Source organism: Eschrichtius robustus, chromosome 4, assembly GCF_028021215.1.
Source record: "Eschrichtius robustus isolate mEscRob2 chromosome 4, mEscRob2.pri, whole genome shotgun sequence".
NCBI lineage: Eukaryota > Metazoa > Chordata > Mammalia > Artiodactyla > Eschrichtiidae > Eschrichtius > Eschrichtius robustus.
In genome coordinates, this window is record NC_090827.1 from 856,625 (window position 1) to 883,010 (window position 26,386).

The window sequence follows — 26,386 nt, forward strand, 5'->3', positions numbered from 1 at the left end:
ACAACTCGTAGACAACTATAGGTATTTTGGCAGGGGACACATTTTTTATGCCCACACAGTGCAATGAAATATTACGTAGCTACTTGCAATTGAGACAGTTTATGCATTTGTGCTTTAGTGAATGAAATCATTCATTCTCTTGAAAAATGTTTATTGAGATTCTGTAGATTCCAACCACGAATTCTCTGTATTTTTTAATCAGCAGTGATATAAGTGGATTGCCTGTCATGGAAGACTTTACAATGTGGAGTAGTTGGGTAAAGGAGATTGGTTGTAGAAATTTATAGTGGTGGCAGATATGAGGTATCTGAAAAAAAAATAACAGAATTCAAAGATGTACCATTGGGACAAAAAGCTGAAAGTGTTATTATTGTATGAAAGAGAAACATTAATAATAAGAATTATGTAATAATAAACACAGCATAGCACAGTAAGCCTAGATATTGTAGGGGAAAATCAGCCAGAGCATAATTAGACATAAGACATATTTAGAAGGCTGGGGCCTGAGAACAACCTGACAGCGTGTCCTAACTTGGGAGAGAGAGGGCAGGGATTTTATAGAGTATCAGCGAAAGGGGTTAGCTGAACCGCAGCTGCTTTGGGAATATTTGCTCAAAAATAGTCTCTTAAAATGCTCTCACAGCTTGATAACCACTGACCGGTAATTTGATTTAGCAAGAAGGGAGGGGAGGAACCCATGGGGGAGATGGGATCATATGACAGCAACAGTAGAAAATTTCAGTTCTTCAGGTTTTCTTATGTTGTCAGTCATACTTTACCACATGTGCTCATGCATTTGTATATGTCTGTCCAGAACAACGTTCATGCCTGTCTCTATTGGCCCTGCCCTCTATCCTCGACCTTAGACTCTATTCTTTCTTTACATCTTCCTCTCCCTGATCCATCCCCGCTTCCCTCTGCATCCCAGACTCCCTCTAAAATAACTAACGCACCAGTCCAGCTAATTGGGTGCTATGTGGGTGGAGGCCTGAAAAGTGAGCAAACACATGAAAAATCCCTTGAACAAGGAGGCCCTTTCCTTTGTGAATGTGACACCTTTCTTAACTTCGGAAAAAGTGACAGAATTTTATTAATTTCGATCATTTAAAATATGCAGTTCCTTCCAGTTCTAAAATACATAGGTCCTGGGGATGGAATGTCCATGAGGGTGACTATAGTTAATAAGATTGGGTTATATATTTGAAAGTAGCTGAGAGAGTAGATCTTAAAAGTTCTCGTCACAAGAAAAAAAACTGTAACTATGTATGGTGATGCATGGTAACTATTGTGGTGATCATTTTGCAACTTATACAAATATCAAATCATTATGTTGTAAACCTGAAACGAATATAACATTACGTGCCAATTATATATCAATAAAAAAGAATAAAAATAAAATAAAATATGTAGCTCTTTACATGGAAAAATGAATTCTACATTATTCAGTTTGTTTTCCTTGACATCTCAGAAGCTCTTAATAATTTAAGTATCATGATCTCCTTCCTTCATATAATTTAAAAGCATATAATTGCTTTTTAAAAAATTACAGATATACACCTTAAAAACAATTTTTTAAAAAATTCTAGTGAAACATGTTATGTACTAGGTAGGGAAAAGGACAAGGTTCACTCCATTTTTCTTACTTATGGAAGGAAGAACTAAGTAAATCCATACATTAGTGAGGTTATTTAGGATGGCAGTGATTGTACTCTTCCTACAGATGACGAGTGGCCCAACTAAGATTTATTTACAATCTCTCTGACCCAAAGCCCCAGATTTTAATTTTATCCTTCATCCCACCTCCCAAATAGTCAACATTTATCTTCCTGATATGTAACCAGGGTCCTTTCCACTTGTTTTCCTCAGTGGGATTTGATTGATTGGTTTGGTTGTTTCCAATGGAGAGGAATCCTACCCTAGCAGTTAAGCCTGCATTACAGCACTATGGCTGCCAGAAGCCTAACAATCTGTTTTTACATGAATATGTTTATGGACTCCTAGAGACTTGTAAAAAAGAGATGGAACTTAGCACAGAACCTCTTTAATCATACATCCACAGCTTGGGTACTGCTTTCTCCTTGCTCTGCCCTGTTCACAACCATTCTTGGGGTCTATTTGTGGAAAGAAAGCAGTGCTTAGGAGCTTTAGTATTTTTACCACAGCACCATGTGCAGCCAGGTTGCCTAAAATAATTTCTACTAGCTTAAACGTGTTGACGCAGTCTCTGGAGACTCAAGTCTAGCATAAATATATTTTTTAAAGAAGGACTAAAAGATAAGAAGTCACATTATTTTGGAAAGTGTTATCATTTTAAGAAGACAGCTTCATTTCTTAAAACGTACTTATGCTGTGGAGATCACTGATTTGTTTAGGAGGAAGATATTTTCTATTTTCTTCCTATGAAAGATGCATTTTCAAAATGTTTTACAAAATGAAATTTTGAGCTACTAAATATGAAACTCTGGATCAAGCATGTTGTCATTACTGCTAAGATTCCTGTGGTTTTCATGGTTAGCCTTTGGCATCCACAGTTATGGAAACTCTGAAGTCCTAATTTTGGAAAATATGGGTGGGGTATTTTAGTCTAGTTGTGTTAAGCAATATTCTTGTCTTTATCAAAGCTTAAGCTTCAAAATATGTCTTTGCCATTTTGAAAGAACTTGGAACCCAGTGGAAGAAATAAATTTCTTTAGATTTTATACTATGTATAAAGGAAGAAAGAGTTTACTAATTGGTATTTTAGCTGCTTCCATATTTAAATTGGAAAATCAAATAGGAGCTAAACTTCCTCTGTACAGCAGTATATACAATCTTCTTCAAGGCAAAAAGGTTAAGAGGTTTCTCGGGTACAGCTCATATTTGAATCAGAGCCCAGTTTAAAGTCTGCAGCAAAGGCAATTGTCACATCCTATCCTTTAATGAGATGAACTGAGATTAGAGTTTGCACTGAGATTTATTGGGATTAGGGCTGGGCTATCTGGTGGATTGCAAAGATGACCACCAATCAGCCAATACTTTATGCAGCCCTATTTAAATGTTACTTTGCCTTTCTTCTCATCAAGAGATAAGGCTTGTTTCTTTACGCCTTGAATGTGGGCTTGGCCACAAGACTTGCTTCCTGCAACGGGATAGGAAAAAATATGATGCAAGGACTTGAAAGGTCATTACACCGTTCCCCCTTGCTGCTCTTTGAAGCCTGATACCATGTGAATAAATTCAAGAGAATATTGAGAAAATTGGAGAATAAGAAACTCAGTCTAGGAGAACTGAGGCATACCAGCGGACAGCCAACTCCTGCTGACCTGGAGACTTTACCGTGCTCTGCCCCCAGAAAAGGGAGGGATACACTGTGTCCCGGTAAATAGACTCCTGTTTTCAAAGTAAGATGTTAAAGCTGTTTAATTTTCTTCACCTTACATGAGGTAAGAAGAAAATCAGAATTTGCATAAAGTGCAGACCACTGCACACTGTCATGAGAAAACTGGGCTAGACTTATGCAAAAACACGGTACAAGGTCAGGATCAAGAGGTGGCTTTCCAGGAGAAGCCTGTTTGCCTCTGACAGGACTTCACTTGTCATGTGGCTATTCTTATTCTTTTTACAATAACGCATCATGCTTTTTTAAAACCTTATTTAATTCCCAAGAACACTGTGCATTCTATTTACATTCATATTTGTATTTGAATTACACATTTCATAAAGCCAAGAGAGACTGGTATCCAAATGCTTTATTATTCTGTGATCACAAAGGAAGTCAGGAGGCTATTAATGTACTGATAAACTGCCTCTATACAAGTCTCTGTTTTTGAAAGTACAAAAATGGGTGCCAAAAATCATTTACCTCACACCCTATTACAGTGATATTTAGAAAATATGATGTTTAGATAAGTCAGTATGTAATAAAGAAGATGAAGGAGCAGTGTAATTCTTAAAGAAGTTTAAAAATCACAGAGGATAAAACTATGTCATATTTCAAAATGCAGAGGTGTTTGTACACTTCTACAAAATCTGGATAGTGATACAAAATAATGAGATAGTAATAAACTTTTCAGTAAGGGCTATGATGTTCTTCTTTTTGTGTATAGTTTTATTTTTTTAATTACTGAGGATTAATAGTAAAGGAAGACAAAGTTTTTAGATTAAAAAAACATGATTATGACTCTACTTAACCTCTAAGGCTCTTAGTTTTTCTTTTCTTAAATATAGATTATACTACATTTTAATGTTAATATAAAAATGTTTACTTTTATGCAGTAATCTCAGCAAGAGACCTGTAACGTACTGTGAGCACTCAATCTAAGTGAATTCTCTGTACTTCTTAAATATAAAACAGCATCAACTTACTAGGGTTGAATAATGTCTTAAATATGATTAATCATGACAATATACTTTATACTTATAAAGAGTAATTGGTAATCAGTCAAATGTACATTGCAAGCAACACAGTGAAGAACTGAAGAAGAGTATTCAGAATCATTTAGATAAACAACCCTTATAATTTAGAAACAGGATCTATTAAGATTCCAGTTCTCCTGACGTGGGATAAGAATTAATCATTCTGTGCCTCAGGATCACAACCTGTCCTAGTTCATCTTCCAAGGGACTTGAGACAGTTCAGCTGACATCCAGCTGCAATCATAAAATTACCTGTTTCAGAGAGACCAAGAGAAACCATGATGCTTCATTGATTTTCTGCAAAATACTGAGCCTGTAGTAATTACTACATGAACTTATGTATTTCTAGGAAAGATCCAGGCAGAAAGCAATTAATCAAGGCACTGTCCACCTGAATCAGAGTTACCATTTGATAACTCTTTTACTTTATGGAGGTAACAGTAGGAGAATTACAGGTATGTAATGATGAAGATGATGAGGGGGAGGAGGATACTGTAGATAATTGAATACTTTGAATAGCACGCTTTGACTAATTACTTAGCATTTAGCTATTTCGTCAAGGCTTCTTTACTAAGCAAATGAACAGAAATAAAGATTACAAGAGAAATATTGATTCTATTTACTACAATGAGTTCTTAATCATTTTGGTAGTATATTATTCTAGACAATTTCATATAATTTAATTTTGGTCTTTCTTGTTATGTAAAAAATGTAATTCCTAAAAAGAATTCTATTAGACAAAACTTTATTACAAATCTGGATTGTGTACTAGGATTAAAATTGACAGAAATGTATTATGCTCTACAAGTCTGTTCTTATACTATCAAGATATTTTATTAAGCCAGACAGGAAACATTTTCAATGAGGCCAAATCATTTATTTCCACTCTATTTTAATTATTTAAGCATTTTAAGGCATGTGCTCTGTAGTGTCATATGATAAGAAGTTCGCTTTATCTCGATGGTTCTTCCTTAAGACCCTTAGCCTGATCTAATTTTCCGACAAACCCAAATTGAGGGACATACTACAAAATATCTAACCAGCACTCCTCAAATGTCAAGTTCATTAAAAACAAGGCAAGCCTGAGAAACCAGCACAGACCACAGAAGACTAAGATATGACCCTAACTGCAACATGATATCCTGGATTAGATCCTGGGATATAAAGAGGATATTAGTGGAAAAACTAGTGAAATCCAAATAAAGTGCACAGCTGGTTCATAATAATGTATCAATGTGAGCTTTTGATTGTGACAAAAGTGCCGGCTGTGGAAATGTAAGCTGATGACATCTCGGGAAGGCCAGGTGAGAGGGATTCGGGAGCTCTGCCTACTATCTTTGAAAGCTTTCCGTGAATCTAAAATTCCAAAATAAAAAGTTTACTAAAAAGTTCTACAGACTGTTATTTTGGATACACATATTTTTGCCTAAATGTGCATTTAGTTTCCTAATATGGAAATAAAAACCTTTGTTGCAATGCACAATGGAATGAGTATGGAGAATCCTAATTTTGCTCATGAGGCAAGGAAGGGCCCCGTTTTCAGCTTGTGACCTTGGGGCCACCTGGAATGTGTGTCAAAGGCAGTCAGTTGTACTCAGATGTCCGTCTCCCCCTTGCGTGCGATCCGTTCCCTCTTGCGTGTTATGTCTGCCTGGTACTTAGCCGGGAACATGGCTTCTCAGAATGAGGACCACGTAGGTCGGGGTCCCTGCAGGAGGAATGGTCTGGATTTGGAGATGGGAGTGGACTTGGTCTATGTGACTCCCAGCAAAGCATGTCCTCAAAAGTAAGGGTTCACCTTCCTTTGCCGTTTCCTCCTTCCCCTTGGCTGGCATGTACACGTCATGTCTAGGGTTCAAGAAGCTACTGGACAATGATGGGGGAGCCACATGTTAAAAATGGGTGGACAGAAGGAAACCAAGTGAACAACATGTCAGAGGTTTTTGTTTCCCTGAGGCCACCAAGAACCAATCTAGTCCTCAGCTTCCAAACTGCAGATTCCATTTTTGTAAGAGTGAAATAAATTCCCATCTTGTGTAAATGTGTAATTTGGATTTTCTGTTCCTCCCAGCTGAAATTAATCATAAATAATATGAACTTCACTTTATTTTCTTTAAGTATAATATTTTGGAATACCTAGTATTTACAAATCTTAACACTTTTTGGAAACAAGAGACTGTGTGACTTCTAGACATGTTCTGAAAATATTTTAATCCTAAGCATTCAAAAATTTTAATCAAAAGCGTTCTTTTCTCATTTGGTTTTATCAAAATATCTTGCTAGCGTTTTATTCTAATGTCACCTAGAAACATATTTGATTTATATTCTAACTGTATTCTAATACTCTCTCGTACACAATCACACATACATCACAGACCATATGTCCAAACCCCTCCCGTACTTTCTCATATAGAAAATAAGAATAACATTTTCTTCAACTCAAAGTATAAATCAAAAGTTTCCAAAGTTTGGCAAATTACGGTTGGCCCTAGTTAATGTTCACTCATTGCTCTAGATGATGGTCTTTATATCAACATCGTGAGCAGCACTTATTTATCCTAGACATTATTTTATATTAAAAGCTGAGGCAGATTTTGGAAATAAATTTCAGAAGCAAATTTCTGCCTTTTCATTTTAGGCCTGAATGAAGTTAACAAAGTCTTCTAAGGACTCTGGCTAATTCACTTACAATTGGCCCCTTTTCCCCACATCCTTTGTTTCTGTTATGAATTGGGCATTCATGGAGCTCCCCCAGTCTCGCTGTGGAAGAGCTCTGCTGCCGTGCAGAGTACGTGTCAGGACAAACGCCAGCAGCCCTCAGCTCTCCACCAACAACTGCACGTGTGCAGTGATCCCTCGGGGTGAACGCTGCACTCCTTTCCCTCTGGGAAATACACCAGCATGTGAACGAGAACGGTACACGCTAGAGGAATAGCTTTTCATCTACTCTAATTTACTTTTCTAAAAATAAATCTTTTATCTATACCTAGATATTTTAATCATTGATGCCAGCAAACTTCTTGTGACATGACTGTGGCTTGTAACCCCTTAGGTGAAAATTGCTGATAGGTGGTTCATCAAGGTCCTCTCTATACATGGACACCCAACTTCAAAAGCTGATTACTGAAAACATCTCTTTATCTCAGGAAGATGGTAAAACCACCTAATTAAATTCTACCAGTTCATAGCACTGCACAGATACATGTACAGCACTCGTCAAGCTTGTTCTTCCTCCCTTCCTTCCTTCCTCCTTTCCTTCCTTCTTTCCTTCCTTCCTTCCTTCATTCCTTCCTTCCTTTCTTCCTTCCTTCCTTCCCTCCCTCCCTCTTTCCTTCCTTTCTTCCTTCCTTCCTTCCTTCCTTTCTCACTCTAAAAATAAATATTGAGAGACTACTATATGCAGGGCCCTAGGTGACTGAGAGACAAAGCAGACAAAATTCACTGCCATTTTGGGATACAGAAAATAAAAAAGTACACACAATAAATAAATAAAGTGTGTATTAACTGAGAAAATGAATGCTAAGGATAAAAGGGAAAAAATGGGACCTGTAAACAGGAGTAATGGCACCTTCTTTCTTAATAGGTTTATGGTGAATGAAGGAATACATTATATAAAGCATGATTTTATACAAATGCTTACAGTTATATCAGTATGAAGTGGAAATCTTTGAGTGATTTATAAATAAATGTATATATTTCCAAGGTGGAAAAACACAATCATTAAGATTTTTATCTTCTATAATTGTTAAAGTCATCAGAGGACCTTATAAAAATATTGTGTTTATATTTGTATTTAAATATTTGAATTTGAAGGAAGCAGTACAGTTAAGTGATAAGTGAAAGCAAGCAAATATATGTGAGCTAATTTTAATAGATAATTTTCTTCTATTGATCTATTTAACAGTTAACATTTGTTTTGGCCATCTTTTTGATTATCTAATTATTAAACTGACTTTTAAACAGTAAACCTCTACTGGAAGATACTTACTCCTTGTCACCATTTTAAAAATAGCATAAAATTTTAAAGCTATAATTCTAAAGAGTTATGGGTTTTTCAGGGATTATTAAAATAATAGGACCAAAAATAATAACTTTATAAAATTCAGACTTTTTTTTAAGAGAGTTTAAGATTCACAACAAAATAGAGAAGATAATGAGATTTCCTACTTGCCCCTTGCCCCCAAACATGCATAGCTTTTTCCAGTATCAATATCCCTACTGGATGGTACATTTGTTACAAATGTCAAACCTACATTGACACATCATAGTCACCCATACAAAGTCCATACTTTACATTATAGTTCCCTCTTGGTGTTATATTTCTATCATCCTTATGGTATCATACGGAATATTTTCACTGCCTTAAAAATGCTCTGTGCTCTGCCTGTTCATCCCTTTTCCACCCAACACCTGGCACCACTGATCCTTTTACTGTCTTCATAGTTTTGCCCTTCCAGAGTGTCATATGGTTGGAATTAAATGGTATGTAACTTTTTGAAACTAACTTCTTTCTCTTGGCCACATGCATTTAAGGTTCCTCCATGTCTTTCCATAACTTGATAGATCATTTTTTGTTGCTGAATGATACTCCATTTTATGGATATATCACAGTTTATTGAAATTTTCACCTATTGAAAGACGTCTTGGTTTCTTCCAAGTTTTGCCAATTATGAATAAAGAAGCTCTAAACATTCACACTCAGGTTTTAGGGTAGACGTACATTTTCATCTACTTTGGGGAATACCAAGGAGTATGATTGCTGAATTGTATTAAGAGTATTCTTAGTTTTATAAGAAATCGACACATTATCTTCCTAAGTAGCTGTACCATTTAACATTCCCACAAGCATGAATGAGAGCCCCTGTTGCTTCAAATCCTCTCCAGCATTTGGTGCTGTCAGTATCCAGGTTGTGGCCATTCTGATAGGTGTATGGTAGCATCTCACTGCTGTTTTAATTTGCATTTCCCAAATGACACATGATACGAAGCCTCTTTTCATATGCTTATTTTCAAATAGTTTATCTTTTTTGGTGAGGTATCTATTAAGATTTTAATTTTAATGAAGTCCTGCTTATCCATTATTTCGTTCATGGATCATGTCTTTAGTGTCATATCTAAAAAGTCATGGCCATACCCAACTTATCTAGGTTTTCTCCTATGTTCTACAGGCATTCTATGTTTTTACATTTTACATTAAATCTGTGATCCATTTTGAGTTAATGTTTGTGAAGAGCGTATGGCTTGTGTTTAGATTCTTTTTATTTATTTATTTATTTTGCATGTGGATATCCACTTGTTCCAGCACTATTTGTTAAAAAGACTATCTTTGCTTTGTTGTATACGTTTTGCTCTTTTTTCAATTGATCAGTTGATTGTATGTATGTGGGTCTATTTCTGGGCTCTCTATTCTATTCCACTGATCTATCTGACTTTCCTTTCACCAGTACCACACTGTATTGATGACTATGTCTTTACAGAAAGTCTTGAAGTGGGCTAGTGTCAGTCATCCAACTTTGTTGTTCTCTTTCAACATTTTGCTGCTGTTCTGGATCTTCTGCCTCTCCACGTAAACTTCAGAATAAGTGTGTTTATAGCCATAAAATAACTTTCGGGGATTTTGATTGGTGTTACATTGAATATATAGAGCAAGTTGAGAAGAACTGACATCTTAATAATATTCTCTTCCTATCCAGGAACATAAAATATCTATCCATTTATTTAGTTCTTTGATTCTGTTCATCAAAGTGTGTAGTTTCCTCATATAGATCTTGTATATATTTTGTTAGATTTATGCCTAAGTATTTCATTTTCTTGGATGCAAATGTGAATGGTATTGTGTTTCTAATTTTAAATTCGACTTGTTCATTTCTGGAATATAGGAAAGTGATTGACTTTTGCTCATTGACTTTGTATCCTGCAACACTGCTATAATCACTTATTAGTCCCAGGAGTTTTCAGGTCTATTCTTTCAGATTTTCTACATGGATGATCACATTGTTGGCAAGGATACTTCCTTTCTTACCTCTCAATCTGTATAACCCTTTTTTTCCTTTTTTTTGTCTCATTGCATTAGTGAGGACTTACAGTACAGAGTTGGAAAGGGGTGGTGAGAGAGGACATCTTTGCCTTGCTCCTGACCTTAATGGAAAACTTTGAGTTTCTCTCCAATAATTATCATGGTGCTCATTCTTTTTTTTTAACATCTTTTTTTTTTTAAATTAATTAATTAATTTATTTATGGCTGTGTTAGGTCTTCATTTCTGTGCGAGGGCTTTCTCTAGTTGTGGCAAGCGGGGGCCACTCTTCATCGCGGTGCGCGGGCCTCTCACAATCGTGGCCTCTCTTGTTGCGGAGCACAGGCTCCAGTCGTGCAGGCTCAGTAATTGCGGCTCACGGGACCAGCCGCTCCGCGGCATGTGGGATCCTCCCAGACCAGGGCTCGAACCCGCGTCCCCTGCACCGGCAGGCAGACTCCCAACCACTGCGCCACCAGGGAAGCCCTTAACATCTTTATTGGAGTACAATTGCTTTACAATGGTGTGCTAGTTTCTGCTTTAGAACAAAGTGAATCAGCTATACGTATACATATATCCCCATATCTCCTCCCTCTTGCAGCTCCCCACCACTCTCCCTATCCAACCCCTCTAGGTGGACACAAAGCACCAAGATGATCTCCCTGTGCTATGCAGCTGCTTCCCACTAGCTATCTATTTTACATTTGGTAGTGTATATATATCCATGTCACTCTCTCACTTCTTCCCAGCTTACCCTTCCCCCTCCCCGTGTCCTCAAGTCTATTTATTCCTGTCCTGCCCCTAGGTTCTTCATAACCATTTTTTTTTTAGATGCCATATATATGTGTTAGCATACGGTATTTATTTTTCTCTTTCTGACTTACTTCACTCTGTATGACAGTCTCTAGGTCCATCCACCTCACTACAAAAAATTCAATTCCATTTCGTTTTATGGCTGAGTAATATTCCATTGTATATATGTGCCACATCTTTATCCATTCATCTGTCTATGGACAAGTAGGTTGCTTCCATGTCCTGGCGATTGTAAATAGAGCTGCAATGAACATTGTGGTACATGACTCTTTTTGAATTATGGTTTTCTCAGGGTATATGCCCAGTAATGGGATTGCTGGGTTGTATGATAGTTCTATTTTTAGTTTTTTAAGGAACCTCCATACTGTTCTGCATAGTGGCTGTATCAATTTACATACCCACCAACAGTGAAAGAGGGTTCCCTTTTCTCCACACCCTCTTCAGCATTTATTGTTTATAGATTTTTTGATGATGGCCATTCTGACTGATGTGAGGTGATACTTAATTGAACTTTTGATTTGCATTTCTCTAATGATTAGTGATGTTGAGCATCCTTTCATGTGTTTGTTGGCAATCTGTATATTTTCTTCGGAGAAATGTCTAATTAAGTCTTCTGCGCATTTGTGGATTGGGTTGTTTGTTTTTTTGATATTGAGCTGCATGAGATGCTTGTATATTTTGGAGATTAATCCTTTGTCCATTGATTTGTTTGCAAATATTTTCTCCCATTCTGAGGGTTGTCTTTTCGTCTTTTTTATGGTTTCCTTTGCTGTGCAAAAGCTGTTAAGTTTCATTAGGTTCCACTTGTTTATTTTTGTTTTTATTTCCATTTCTCTAGGACATGGTCAAAAAGGATCTTGCTGTGATTTATGTCATAGAGTGTTCTGCCTATGTTTTCCGCTAAGAGTTTTATAGTGTCTGGCCTTACATTTAGGTCTTTAATCCATTTGGAGCTTATTTTTGTGTATGGTATTAGGGAGTGTTCTAATTTCATTCTTTTACATGTAGCTGTCCAGTTTTCCAAGGACCACTTATTGAAGAAGCTGTCTTTTCTCCGTTGTATACTCTTGCCTCCTTTATCAAAAATAAGGTGACCATATGTGTGTAGGTTTATCTCTGGGCTTTCTATCTTGTTCCATTGATCTATTTTTTTGTTTTTGTGCCAGTACCATACTGTCTTGATGACAGTAGCTTTGTAGTATAGTCTGAGATCAGGGAGCTTGATTTCTCCAGCTCCGTTTTTGCTTCTCAAGATTGATTTGTCTATTCGGGGTCTTTTGTGTTTCCATACAAATTGTGAAATTTTTTGTTCTAGTTTTGTCATAAATGCCATTGGAATTTTGGCAGGGATTTCACTGAATCTGTAGAGTGCTTTAGGTAGTATACTCATTTTCACAATGTTGATTCTTCCAATCCAAGAACATGGTATATCCTCCATCTGTTTGTATCATCTTTAATATCTTTCATCAGTGTCTTATAGTTTTCTGCATACAGGTCTTTTGGCTCCTTAGGTATGTTTATTCCTAGGTATTTTATTCTCTTTGTTGCAGTGGTAAATGGGAGTGTTTCCTTAATTTCTCTTTCAGATTTTCATTATTAGTGTATAGGAATGCAAGAGATTTCTGTGCATTAATTTTGTATCCTGCTACTTTACCAAATTCATTGATTAGCTCTAGTAGATTTCTGGTAGCCTCTTTAGGATTCTCTATGTATAGTATCATGTCATCTGCAAACAGTGACAGCTTTACTTCTTTTCTGATTTGGATTCCATTTACTTCTTTTTCTTCTCTGATTGCTGTGACTAAAACTTCCAAAACTATGTTGAATAATAGTGGTGCGAGTGGACAACCTTGTCTTTTTCCTGATCTTAGAGGAAATGTTTTCAGTTTTTCACCATTGAAAATGATGTTGGCTGTGGGTTTGTCATATATGGCATTTATTATGTGGAGGTAAGTTCCCTCTATGCCTACTTTCTGGAGGGCTTTTATCATAAATAGGTGTTGAATTTTGTCAAAAGCTTTCTCTGTATCTATTGAGATGATCATATGGTTTTACTCCTTCAATTTGATAATATGGCTTATTACATTGATTGATTTGCGTATATTGAAGAATCCTCGCGTTCCTGGTCTAAACACTTAAACATGGTGTATGATCCTTTTAATGTGCTGTTGGACTCTGTTTGCTAGTATTTTGTTGAGGATTTTTGCATCTGTGTTCATCAGTGATATTGGCCTGTAGTTTCCTTCCTTGTGACAACTTTGTCTGGTTTGGGTATCAACGTGATCGTGGCCTCATAGAATGAGTTTGGGAGTGTTCCTCTGTCTGCTATATTTTGGAAGATTTTGAGAAGGATAGGTGTTAGCTCTTCTCTAAATGTTTGATAGAATTCGCCTCTGAAGCCATCTGGTCCTGGGCTTTTGTTTGTTAGAAGATTTTTAATCACAGTCTCAACTTCAGTGTTTCTGATTGGTCTGTTTATATTTTCTATTTCTTCCTGGTTCAGTCTCGGAAGGTTGTGATTTTCTAAGAATTTGTCCATTTCTTCCAGGTTGTTTATTTTATTGGCCTAGAGTTGCTTGTAGTAATCTCTCATGTTCCTTTGTATTTCTGCAGTGTCAGTTGTTACTTCTCCTTTTTCATTTCTAATTCTGTTGGTTTGAGTCTTCTCCCTTTTTTTCTTGATGAGTCTGGCTAATGGTTTATCAATTTTCTTTATCTTCTCAAAGAACCAGCTTTTAGTTTTATTGATCTTTGCTATCATTTCCTTCATTTCTTTTTCATTTGTTTCTGATCTGATCTTTATGATTTCTTTCCTTCTGCTGGCTTTGGGTTTTTTTTTGTTTTTCTTTCTCTAATTGCTTTAGGTGTAAGGTTAGGTAGTTTATTTGAGGTGTTTCTGTTTTTCTTGAGGTAAGATTGTATTGATATAAACTTCCCTCTTAGAACTGCTTTTGCTGCATCCTGTAGGTCTTGGGTTGTCATGTTTTCATTGTCATTTGTTTCTAGGTATTTTTTGATTTCCTCTTTGATTTCTTCAGTGATCTCTTGGTTATTAAGTAGTGTATTGTTTAGCCTCCATGTGTTTGTATTTTTTACAGTTTTTTTCCCCTGTAATTGATATCTAGTCTCATAGCATTGTGGTCGGAAAAGATACTTGATACGATTTCAATTTTCTTAAATTTACCAGGGCTTGATTTGTGACCCAAGATATCATCTGTCCTGGAGAATGTTCCATGAGCACTTGAGAAGAGAGTGTATTCTGCTGTTTTTGGATGGAATGTCCTATAAATATCAATTAAGTCCATCTTGTTTAATGTATCATTTAAAGTTTGTGTTTCCTTATTTATTTTCATTTTGGATGATCTGTCCATTGGTGACAGTGGGGTTTTAAAGTCCCCTATTATGATTGTGTTACTGTCGATTTTCCCTTTTATGGCTGTTAACATTTGCCTTATGTATTGAGGTGCTCCTATGTTGGGTGCATAAAGATTTACAATTGTTGTATCTTCTTGGATTGATCCCTTGATCATTATGTAGCGTCCTTCTTTGTCTCTTGCAATAGTCTTTATTTTAAAGTCTATTTTGTCTGATATGAGAATTGCTACTCCAGCGTTCTTTTGATTTCCATTTGCATGGAATATCTTTTTCCATCCCCTCACTTTCTGTCTGTATGTGTCCCTAGGTCTGAAGTGGGTCTCTTGTAGACAGCATATATAAGGGTCTTGCTTTTGTATCCATTCAGCCAGTCTATGCCTTTTGGTGGGAGCATTTAATCCATTTACATTTAAGGTAATTATCGATATGTATGTTCCTATTACCATTTTCTTAATTGTTTTGGGTTTGTTATTGTAGGTCTCCTCCTTCTCTTGTGTTTCCTGCCTAGAGAAGTTCCTTTAGCATTTGTTGTAAAGCTGGTTTGATGGTGCTGAATTCTCTTACCTTTTGATTGTCTGAAAGGTTTTAATTTCTCTGTTGAATCTGAATGATATCCTTGCTGGGTAGAGTAATCTTGGTTGTAGGTTTTTCCCTTTCATCACTTTAAATATGTCTTGCCACTCCCTTCTGGCTTGCAGAGTTTCTGCTGAAAGATCAGCTGTTAACCTTATGGGGATTCCCTTTTATATTATTTGTTGCTTTTAATATTTTTTGCTTGTATTTAATTTTTGATAGCTTGATTAATATGTGTCTTGGTGTGTTTCTCCTTGGATTTATCCTGTATGGGACTCTCTATGATTCCTGGACTTGATTAACTATTTCCTTTCCCATATTAGGGAAGTTTTTGACTATATTCTCTTCTTCAAATATTTTCTCAGACTTTTTCTCTTCTTCTTCTGGGACCCCTATAATTCAAATGTTGGTGCGTTTATTGTTGTCCCAGCGGTCTCTATGACTGTCCTCAATTCTTTTCATTCTTTTTTCTTTATTCTGCTCTGCAGTAGTTATTTCCACTATTTTATCTTCCAGGTCACTGACCCGTTCTTCTGCCTCAGTTATTCTGCTATTGATCCCTTCTAGAGAATTTTTCATTTCCTTTATTGTGTTATTCATCATTGTCTGTTTGGTCTTTAGTTCTTCTAGGTCCTTGTTAAACGTTTCTTGTATTTTCTCCATTATATTTTCAAGATTTTGGATCATTCTTTACTATCATTACTCTGAATTCTTTTTCAGGTAGACTGCCTATTTCCTCTTCATTTGTTTGGTCTGGTGGGTTTTTACCTTGCTCCTTCATCTGCTGTGTGTTTCTCTGTCTTCTCATTTTGCTTAACGTACTGTGTTTGGGGTCTCTTTTTCACGGGTTACAGGTTCATAGTTCCCATTGTTTTTGGTGTCTGCCCCCAGTGGCTAAGGTTGGTCCAATGGGTTGTGTAGGCTTCCTGGTGGAGGGGACTGGTGTCTCTGTTCTGGTGGAAGAGGCTGGATCTTGTCTTTCTGGTGGACAGGACTGCATCCGGTGATGTGTTTTGGGGTGTCTGTGAACTTATCATGATTTTAGGCAGCCTCTTTGCTAATGGGTGGGGTTGTGTTCCTGTCTTGCTAGTTGTTTGGCATAGGGTGTCCACCACAGGAGCTTGCTAGTCATTGAGTAGAGCCCTGTCTTAGCATTGAGATGGAGATCTCTGGAAGAGCTCTCACCATTTGATATTACATGGAGCTGGGAGGTCTCTGGGGGATCAGTGTCCTGAACTCATTTCTTCCACCTCAGAGACACAGGCCTGACACACATTTGGAGCACCAAGACCCTGTTAGCCACACGGCCAGGTACGTGGGGAGTTTCTTGCCTTTTGGGAAGTCTGAGGTTTTCTGCCAGCATTCAGTAGGTGTTCTGTAGGAGTTGTTCCACATGTAGATGTATTTCTGATGTATTTGTGGGGAGGAAGGTGATCTCCACGTCTTACTCCTCCGCCATCTTGAAGGTCTCCCTCTAGGCAAAGCCTTCAAAGCTCTGACTCCTCCACTCCTGCCCAGATACCGTTGACGTTACGGGATTCCCACTATCTCATTGGTTGGCATTTCCTCTCCCTGTTCGTGCGTGGGAAGGAGGGAGAGCTGTGGTCCCTGCGGGTCAGGGAAGCGGTTTCTGTGGTGACTGCAGAGTGGCTGCACCTGAAGAGCCCACCATGGTGCTCATTCTTAAACTTCTAAGTGCAAAGAATGATTTCTATCCAAATTGATGATTCTTGCATTTGCAGAATCATATTCAGGTAGTTAACTCTATCTAAACGTGGTGATATGTTTAAAAAATACTTTTACATCAAAAAATAATAATATAGCACAAGAATTGACAGAAAGTTAAATTAGGGCCACGATCAGTAACTGCTGATACTAAAATTGAGTCTAAAACACAGAGTAGAGGTGCTACAAAATGTGAACTCAGACTCTAAGTTCCATGAAGAAAAGAACTATTGCTGGGATTCACTGATAGAAATCCTAGAACGTATATGTACTTTATAGCCTAGGATGAATTACTTATTGTATGTGTGAATGAACAAATAAGTGTCCTGGGTGGTAGATAGCAATTTTGCTTTCATTTTCCTTCCTGGAGCAACTAGCCACAAAAAAAGAACTTCTTCCCAGAGAAGCTTAGTTGTATTGACTAAAGTAGTAAAGGGACGAATCATTCCTACAGGCCACAGCTAATTGTTTCTTAGGAAAATTAAGGAATAAAAGGACAGAGGAGTGAGCAGTTTTTTGAAGTTCCATTATTTCACAAAAGTCAGTTCACCAGAATTAAAGTTCTGAAGACTATATCATGTTTTTGATATTGTAAAAAGACATTCTCTGGTTGAGCCAAAGGGCCCTGGTAAGAAGACAAAGGCTTTGTGAAAGAAGTAGTTTTGAGTGTACCTTGGTTGCCCCAGACCTGCAGGAGAAGCTCAGATTACTGCTGCCCATGCACCCTGGTATCACCTCTAATGAGGGAAGTTGCTACCAGCACCCAGAAACAGTGTTATATTCTTGTTATCTTAGGTTTCCATGTGAGACATGCTTATTTCACATACACATGGGTAGAGAATTATTTGCATGTATCAACTGTCAAATTTACAAAATAATGATCTGTGTTAATTGAAGTAGAAAGTATTGGAACCAAATCATACTTGCCTTGTTTACAGTGGAAAATAAAGTTTAACAAGGAGACGTATATTACATTGTATATGTAACAAAACATAAAAATCAATATAATTGTATTTAATATTAGTCGATCTTCAAGAATCGCCTTGATTTCTACTTTTATTTTTTCTTGGTACAATTGTATATCAGTTCAAATTTCTAAGGTTCCTAAGTCAGGATGGTCATCCCTTCTTGCTGGGCTTCAAGCTGAAACTATATAATAATAGCAAACATTGTACTATGTTACCTAAACATAATAAGAATATTACAATAAAAATAAAGAATATTATAATAAGGATTTAAGTTATGCAGTACAGTTTAACATTATTACTGGAACTGAGAAAATGGGAGATCAAAATGGACCAATGGAATTATCAATAAAGTTTTATAGACTCTTTTTACTATCAGTCAAAAATTGAAGGAATTTCTACCTATTAACATCTTATGGCATTGATACACTTTGATTTATATTTAAAGCCTGTATTTAATTTCTATCAACTAAATGTAGACTTCAAACTTGTGATTTTCCTATAAGTAAGCTTTCTAATGAAATTAATCATCCTGTTTCTTTAATTATAAAGATCTGATGGAATTTCACACATGTTATCACAGTGGGACTTGCAAATATGCAAATATTAAGAATGTATATGTACTTTTTGACCCATTACCTAATTTGACACCATTAATTGAGCACTTTTGTGGTCGCAGTCTGAGAATGATTTCAGTAAAATTGTTTGAACACTCCACAGGAGATGTTATAAGTCTAGGATGCCCATTCTCATCATTAATTTTCAGATTATTTATTTCACATGAAAAGAATACTAAAGGCTTTCAAAATGCATATTATACTTTCAAATGTGCTCACTTTTATTAAACAGCCCTGACAAATTCTATAGTTAAATCTTTATTAAGTAAATATCATTTTTCCCAGAAAATTGACATTGCACTTAAACGTTGTCATATTTTTAAAATATCTCTTTAAATGATTGATATTCACAGAAGTTGGAGGCTTCTAGTGGTTTGTAAACTTGGTTGACGATCCAAGTAAGAAGCAGTGGGAACAAAAACACATCAGAGGAAATGTAGAGCAGAAGCTGAAAACCTATCAGGAAACAAAACATCAATTACATGCAGGTCTCAAAATTTAGGGTCACTAGGTAATAAAAATGGAGGGTCGAATTTTATCGAATGAAATGGAGGACTGCATTCAGCAAGTGACCTGATTAAATTCACAGACCATATTGATTTCAAATTTTATTTTTTAAATATCTAGATGTAAATTAAAAATTACACTTTGGGATTTGTGTTTATTTCTTCTTGCTTTTTAAACAATGGTTTGAGTATCATCAGATAAATGCATTTGGGGTCTTTTAGAGAAAATTGCTGTTTGACAAGAAATAACTTGGCAGTTTCATTACGTTCGAATGTGTTGTCCATCCACCCAACCGCACCTTCAAACGTGTTAGGGAGTCGGCTTCCTGCGTTGCCTTAACCCTAGATAAAGTGAGGTCGGTACAAGTAGGAAAGAAAATTTTGTTTCATGCAGACAATTTTACTTAACATTTAATGCATCAGTAAATTGAATTTAAGATAGCCTTCCATGCAAAATATACTGAATGTCTTACGTGTTGGAGACATTTAGAAGTTTCAGTGATTTATTTTGTGCTGACACCAGAAATTCAATGCATAAATTTATGAGATTGAAACATGTGCTGTGTTAGTCTAGCCAAACCCTTTCCCAGCAAGGGCTTTCAACCCTGGATACATGTCAGAAACTCACTTAGAATTTTAAGATACCTAATGCCCGTTCCTAGGCTCCAAAACAGAACAATTCCATGAAAATCACTTTTTGTTAAGGACCTCAGGTGCACCCGGCATGGCAAACCATTCACCTGAGAAGTGAACTGAAGTGACAGCCTTCTCTACCATCTATCTTCACCCAGAGCAGTGACTTTCAACTGGGGACAATTGTGTCCCTCAGGGGACAGTCGGCAAAGTCTGGAAACATTCTTGGTTGTTACAGTTTGGGGGCATGGTCGGCATCTGGAAGGGAGAGGCCAATACTGTGGTTGAACATCCTACGAGGCACAGTCCCATGCAGGAAGAATTGACTTGGACCAGAACATCAATAGGCTGAAAAATCACCAAGGCTGAAAAATCCTGAGATAGAGTCACTAGTTTCTCATGACCTGGGAGACCGAAGACCAAAACTACATATCTATAATAATTTTTAAAATACCTGCTATTTATTTTCTCACTCTAAAAACTCTAAGAAACAATAAGAATAAAAGAATTTCCCCTTTACTTTCGACTTTAATTTGCTGTTTCTACTGCGGCTTATCTTCCCTGCTGAAAGCAGCTCTTTTGTCCCTTTCCTCTTTACCCATTTCTGTCCCCCTCTAACCTTAAAAACCTAATTATAGAAATGAGATCATTGGGCAATTTAACCTAACTCTTGACACACTCTCCTGAATGCACAGCATGTCTTGCCTAACCTGTTGATTCCTTTCCTAGATAAAAAGAAGGAAGAAAGAAGAATTCAGTAGTTAAAGAATGAGTAACTCTCCACCCCCAACTGCCCCCTTAGCAATCCTGCAGGCAGATCACGTGGGCAAGATGACATCTGAAGAACGTCAGCCAGCCTGCACACAATGGGGAAGGATGCAGAACCCAACCTCCTGCCTCATTGATTCACTGAGATTCTTCCCCCATTTCTCCCTTGGAACACTGTCCTGGCTGAGCAGAATCTTCAGAGTTGGTCTCTGGACACGAGTCCACCTTCTCCCCAGGTTGTCAGCTTTTCTGGTTAAAGCACCTTTCTTTTCTATCGACACTTGCCTCTCGAATTATTGGCTTTTGAGCAGTGAGCAGCCTAACCTGAGTTCAATAACAAGGAGAACAGCCAGTCTGAAAGTGGATGGATAAGAAAAAAGTTGCAGGCAACTCCACCCTCCCTTCCTCCCTTCCCTCATTTCTTCCTTTCTTCCTTCCTTCATTGTTTTTGCATATTTAACCATTACTTATATGTTGCCAAAGCAATTGCATTGTTAGGTTAAATAATAACTACAATTTTAAAAAAAAGAAACCAATCAAACCAAGCAACCATGATGGAGAGAGCTGAATACAGACTGCACTATTGATTATCTGCCCATATATCCTTATTGTGATCTTGTATAGGTAGCCAAGAAAAGAATACACTTTCAGAGGAAAGCACATTTTAGCACTGCTATGAAAAAATAAATAAATAAATGTATAAATAGCTATCTAATTATGAAAAAAAGTACTAATTTTTTTTTTTTTTTTTTTTTTTTACATAATAAGCTTGTCAAAAAATAGATAAATTATAAGTTACCGCTGTGAGGCAGTTTGAGGTAGGAGATGAGAGAAGCTGGTCAGACATGAAATAATTCAAACTTGAAAGCGAGGTCAGGGTTAGAGAATTTAGATGCTATTTGCTTGGTAGGAAAGAATTCTCTTCAGTGAAGACAGTGTAAGGAAGAGGAGAAAAGATGAGAAAACAGCTTTGGTAAAGGGACAATTTTTACGTTAAAAAATGAACATCAAGTCTATACACAAAGGGAAAACACTAATCAAAAGTTGTACAATTATTTGATGTTTTAGTTGATGAGTAGAATTCAAGCCAAATGGGTATATTTCCTCCATCGTCAGAGATTTTATCACATGGAGGAAAAGAGGTGGTTTAAATTATCTAGATATTTATTTTACCCCTATTATATTAAATTAGCATTCCTAAAACCTCAATGGTCTTTTGCTTGTAGAGTGAAGTAAGTCAGAAAGAGAAAAACAAATACCGTATGCTAACACATATATATGGAATCTAAAAAAAAAATTGGTCTGATAAACCAAGGTGCAGGACAGGAATAAAGACGCAGACATAGAGAATGGAGCTGAGGACATGGGGAGGAGGAAGGGTAAGCTGGGACGAAGTGAGAGAGTGGCATGGACATATATACACTACCAAATGTAAAATAGATAGCTAGTGGGAAGCAGCCGCATAGCACAGGGAGATCAGCTCTGTGCTTTGTGACTACCTAGAGGGGTGGGATAGGGAGGGTGGGAGGGAGACGCAAGAGGGAAGAGAGATGGGGATATATGTATATGTATAGCTGATTCACTTTGTTATACAGCAGAAACTAACACACCATTGTAAAGCAGTTAGACGCCAATAAAGATGTTAAGAATAATAATAATAATATGACTCCAGTTTCCTTCAGTAAAGGGAATTGTAGACTTGACCTCCTAGTGATTAATTACAAACTCGAGGTAACTCAGGGTCTCAGAGCTTCCATGAGGACCTGCGGTTGGACAGGACCAGCCATGTCCAGGGCTGGCGCCAGGATTGCCAGGCACTCAGCTGTCAGCAGGCTCACACACCATCAGGGGCAAATGTTAATTGGTGCAACTCTATGTTGCTCAGATACTTAGGTTAAAACTTTTCTTAAAGATCTTTGTTTCTATGTCATAATTGCCCTGTTCTTGGGACTGTGCTTTGCCTTGTTTTCTGGTTTGAACTCTTTGCTGAGGCTGCAGACCCGTGCTGGCTCCCAGCCCCAAGCAGCTCTCGATGCCCCCTCCTCCCTACAACACAGCCTCTGGTCTCTGAAGCGGCCAGCGGAGGAGAGTGAGGTACATGCAGTGAGTGACAGTAATGAACTCAAGCTCTCCAGGTGAGTGAATGAGTGAAAACACAACATCTAAAGAACAAACACTTGGTAAAGTAGTCCGTGATTCTTGACCCCAAACTAAGTCTTTTCTAGATCATAAGAGAACAAGGCAGCTTTCATCATTTGGATCATGCATGTAAAAAACAGAAATGAAATATTCACAGTGATGCAAGTTGGCTTTGAAATTAGCAAGCCTTGGCTGACACCAGTCAGCAAATTGGCACATTCACTGGAAATGATGTTCAACGCAGCTCACCGGAGGACTGGGGAAAGCTGGTCCGGCTTCTCTGACAGAATACACGGCAGCGCTGCCTTTGGAATTCACGTTCCCGCTTGACATTCTAAACATGGAGATATGCAGAAAGATGTGAGTGCCCTACATTCAAATTTAATTAATTTATTTCTTTTTATGAGCTGATTGATCTAATAACAAGTCTACTTACCTCAGATTTTAAAATAGCCCATGGAGTGCCTCGTTTCACGCCGTGAAGTACTTCTGGGTGGAGTCTCAAAGAAACTTAAATTAAATCCATGCATCTTATGGTTGGGGGTAGCTCACTAGGAAGATGCTGATAGAACAGCTATGGGCCAGAAGGAAGATGAGGCTGGTCTTCGGCTCAGGGCTTCCTCCACACAGCCTTTTACTCTCCCCAACTGTCACCATCCCGATCTGCAGACTTCCGTAACACCGGGCAATTAAATAACAAGTGGGCCTTAGAACAGTAAAATTCTGGAGATCCTCCTTCTATAGCCATCCTCAAAGAAATATACATTTAAAGATGAGAATTTCAAGTTAAAATTATGGGGGCAAGCTTCAGGGGGATGCAGCTCAGGAAGGTGAGGTCTCTTATTGTTGATTAGTAGGACCAGCTTATATTTAGATTGATAGAATATTGCAGTTGGTATAGTCAAAATTATGAGTCATGTGTGCAGCGCCACCAATTCCAAATACATTTCTATTCCAACGCTTTCTTAATTCAGCACAATAATGTTTGTGTCATGATGCTGTGGTCCCAGGAAATTACTATTCTTATTATCACTGCAAGTAAACATTTAATATTCAATGTTGAATCCCTAAATCAACATACCACTCAAATTTTTAAAGCTTTGATTTCAAAACTTGGATTACAGCATCAAAAAATTATTGGAATTAACTGTTTTTTTCTATTTTAAGCATCATATGATAATAATATAAAACTGGCATCTTTTACATTTTTGAAATTCTTCTTCTGTTAATGGAGCCAACTATCCCTTCCCTGTTTGTAAATGCATAAAGAAAACTTGGAATAAAATATGAGCTGAGTTTAGAACAGCCAATTGTTTTAAGTGAAACATCACCTTTACAGGATGATATGTGAATGCAGGTGTCTCACCTTCCATCATGGTATTAATACAACTCCTAAGTTTTGAAGTTCGAGCTGACATTTTTTCAGCAGTATTTTGTCTTTGGTTTTATATGCGGTCCATGACACAACCCTGATGATGGATATTAAATATCCACAAATATTTTTGCAGGTTACATGCTTATCCTCATCTTCCTTGAGGACTGAAAACTGAGTTTACAAATTCTTCTTATGCTTGCAATTTTGTTTTTGAGCTCATTACTGTGGAAAGGCTTATTCGACTGGAATTGAATGAAAACAGGATGAACACAGAGTGAACACAAGATGAACACAGAATGAACACAGGATGGGGACACATGAGGACCAAAGAGACCATTCTAGACACTGGGAGGGGGAAGGGTAAGCTGGGATGAAATGAGAGAGTAACATGGACATATATACACTACCAAATGTAAAATAGATAGCTAGTGGGAAGCAGCCGTATAGCACAGGGAGATCAGCTGGGTGCTCTGTGACCACCTAGAGGGGTGAGATAGGGAGGGTGGGAGAGAGATGCAAGAGGGAGGAGATATGAGGATATATGTGTATGTATAGCTGATTCACTTTGTTACACAGCAGAAACTAACACACCCCTGTAAAGCAATTATACTCCAATAAAGATGTTAAAAAAAAATAATAGAGTAAGGCTTCCTAGAGGAAATTAGTTGCCTCATGATCTTTATTAACTTTCATTTTTAAGCTATAAGAAAGATAGAAATAATTAACTAATCCAATATTTCTCTCAAATATGGTTTTGTTTAGGGCCCTAACTTTTAAAACATGCCTTTAAAAAACAAAACAAGAAAGAAAAGAACAAAACTCTTCCAAGGAGTATGCCCAGGAACTACTGTAAAGTCTCAAAATGAAAGATGGAAGAGACCAAGTTCCTTTATTAATATTGTGTGATCTCAAAAAGTGTGTCAAAGTGCCTTCATTTCGAAAGTGAAATATTTGTCATCTTTCATTAAACTTGATGCTGCCCATTTTGGAGTACCTAAGAAGTGATGTGCTGGGCCTTTTGCCTAATTCCTACTCCTGTTCCTGCAATTTTATGGGTTTTTAAAATGAAAGTTAAAATCATGGAACTAGTTGAATTAACCCCTTAATTTTCATAACTTCAGTCAATCTTTTTTTTTAAGTCTTATGTCCAGAATTGTGTGTACAGGTGATTTGCACTACAAAAATCACACCACAGTACACCCTACAACTCCCCTGATGGTTAAAAGAAACACAAAAATGTAGAAGACAGCAATTCTTAGAAACTTGGATCCGACTGGTATGCTGCATTTATCTTTTATAACACCCACAGTCTCTTTACCATAATTAAATCATACTGCCACTACATTTTCTTTTTGAATTAAGCAATTGTTTTAGGGTAAGATATTCATTTTTTGCTGAAAGTTGCATTTAGAGAGAAATCATTAAAAACAGCCTAGTTCTTAAAGACACATAATTTGTTCAGGCAAAATATGCCAGAATATAAGACTTTAGGAGAATGGCCCATGCATATGCAACAAATAATCATTGGACAGAGTTAGAAATTTCAAGAGAACTAGCTGTCAACCTTTGAAATATTTCTTCTGCTCAAATTCACTTATTCATTTGTTGATTCATTGTTAAAAATGAACAAAACTGGTATTTATAGAATGCTCTGCCTTAAGGACGACTCAGAACAATGTTGACATTGCCACAAAATTCAAGAAAGGTTGAACCTGAAGTGTCACCAAGTGTGACTAAGCTTCACATGCAAACATGCTTTGAACAGTGAGAGAGATGTCATAACTAATATTTTAGCCAAATATCATGGATTGGTCATTACTGGTGATGTTTTTTACTTTAGTAACAATTTATGCATTAATTTTTTCCATAAAATACTTGATCTTCACATGAATATGAGTTAGCTGGACTCCTACCTCAATCCTTTGGAAGGTATCTTCTTATTTTACTTTACTTGTAATAAGAAAATTCCTTTTTTATGTAGGTATGTTCAAATCATCTTCTACTTTTCAGTGCCCTGTGTGAAAAAACAATGGGTAGTTGTAAAGTTTAAGTGTCTTTGAATGCCTATAGAAAATGACGGCACATAGGCAAATGTGCTGTTTACACCCTTCCACGCATCTACGAGTGAGGGTTTGGTTCATTTTTAACAACGACAATTCTCTTAGAAGTGGACATGGTATCATCAGATGAGGATGACTGACCTCCCACCAGAAGAGTGCACGTTTTGTTTTTCCAGTAGAGTGGATGAGTTTGCAGATGCACATCTACACTCTGTCTTGTTTCTCCTTATGACCAGTGACACGTGTGTAAGAGTTAACCATGAACTTGAGACATGAAAAATACAGCAATGGCAAAAAGCCAACCTAACCAGCCAACAAAGAGATCAAACCTGTGATCTGGCCCTTATTAGCACCACGCTCAAAGCAAGTGAGCTAATCATTCACAGACTAATTGGGTCCAGACTACATTAGTTAGCTTGTCTTTAAGT

General features: G+C 37.1%; 1 long non-coding RNA gene across 1 annotated transcript; it reads right to left on the reverse strand.

The window, feature by feature from the left end:
- Window positions 1–18,813: 18,813 nt before the first annotated feature.
- On the reverse strand, window positions 18,814–23,189 carry LOC137763562 (uncharacterized). Its single transcript, XR_011073813.1, has 3 exons — window positions 22,960–23,189; window positions 22,773–22,857; window positions 18,814–18,933 (listed from the first exon to the last, which is right to left on the reverse strand). It is a non-coding gene; the product is annotated as an uncharacterized lncRNA (long non-coding RNA).
- Between the last annotated feature and the right edge of the window lie 3,197 nt (window positions 23,190–26,386).